The sequence below is a fragment of the Tigriopus californicus genome, chromosome 2, assembly GCF_007210705.1.
Source record: "Tigriopus californicus strain San Diego chromosome 2, Tcal_SD_v2.1, whole genome shotgun sequence".
Taxonomy (NCBI): Eukaryota; Metazoa; Arthropoda; class Copepoda; order Harpacticoida; family Harpacticidae; genus Tigriopus; species Tigriopus californicus.
In genome coordinates, this window is record NC_081441.1 from 8,237,832 (window position 1) to 8,239,364 (window position 1,533).

A 1,533-nucleotide genomic window follows, 5' to 3' on the forward strand; every position below is an offset into this window, starting at 1 on the left:
GGATCTCTCAATAGGCTGGAAGAGCAAAGAAGTCGGGAAAATTCCAAAATTCTTGCAAGCGATCTCCTTATGCAGATGATGAACACTTTTGAAACCGAAGATCAAAACATTATAAATAATGTTGCTGGATAGCCCGGAAGATCGTTGGCCAAGCGGATGAAGTGTCCAAGCTGCAAGACATTGTATGCACTAGATAAGAATCTGAAAATTAGCTTCGAGGAATCCAAAGACAATAGCACCAACCTTTTACAAGCAAGTTTCTTTGCCCAAATAGCTTTTGGCGGTTTCACTCCCCCAGCAACACCATGTTTGCACTTTGCCTTCAAGTATGAAACTCTTTCAACTCAATGCAATCAAACGAATCTGCTTGGACATTTTTATTGTCAAACCCCCATCAAAGAGTAGTCTTGGTATTTACTTTTCTCGGGGAAGATTATGTCCAATTCATTAGAGTTGGCTGATCTGGCTAACCCTTGAATATAAGGTTGATTGGGAATTTTAGTCAAAAATTTGTCTAAGTCTGACTTCAATCCTGTTACTGGATCAACGCCTACATACAACCTACGAATATTTGAAGGTAGCAAATTGCACAATGAGGGAGTCCGAGAAAGAAGAGAGTTGAACTTCATTGTTCTAACTTGCCTGGATTTTCGAGGGCTTGAAGGTGCTCTCAGTATCAGATACTATTCATACCTTCTCTGAATACTGTACAATCCCAACCTTTCTAACCTCTCCCAGTACGAGAGCTCTACCATATCCTCACTGTTCCTAGTAAAACATCTTTAGACCTGCTCGAGATTTTGCACACCTGCTGAACTGATTGGAGCCCAAATGAGAGAGGCATGTTCAAGATGCGGCTGGGCAATCGACTTGTACAGAGTTAGCATCGTGACACTATCTCTGGACTTAAACGTGCGATATATCCAACTACATGTTTGAAAAGCTTTACCCACCTTCAACTTGATATGCTCATTGAACTTTCCATTATCTTGGAGGACTACACCTAAATCCGCCATGGATGAGACCTGCTCAATGTCCTTACCTTCATTATCTAATAGTGGAGTGTCTAATGGCGTCGACCCAAAGGTCATTAAGCAGAATTTCATTCCATTCAGTGCCATGTTACTCGCAGCAACCCAGGAGTAGATTTGGTGTAGGACCTCTGCCAGACAACTGGAATCCTGACCATTCCTACCAACTACCAATTTTGTATCATCAGCATAAGAAGAGATACTGACATTATTGTTACCAAGCTTCTGAAGTGGAGCAATGAGGATGATGAAAAGGAGAGGACCCAAAATGGAGCCCTGAGGGACGCCTGACTTGACATCATGTATGTCACTGAGGGATCCCTCAACCTTAACTAATTGTTTCCTACCATAAATGAAACTTCTTAGCCAATTAAGAACCTTGCCTTGGATCCCAATCTCATGGAGCCTGTTAACTAAAAGGCCATGATCTACCTTGTCAAAGGCCTTGGCAAAGTCGAGATAAACTACATCGACTGATTCATGGCTCTCCAGTCCCTCAATA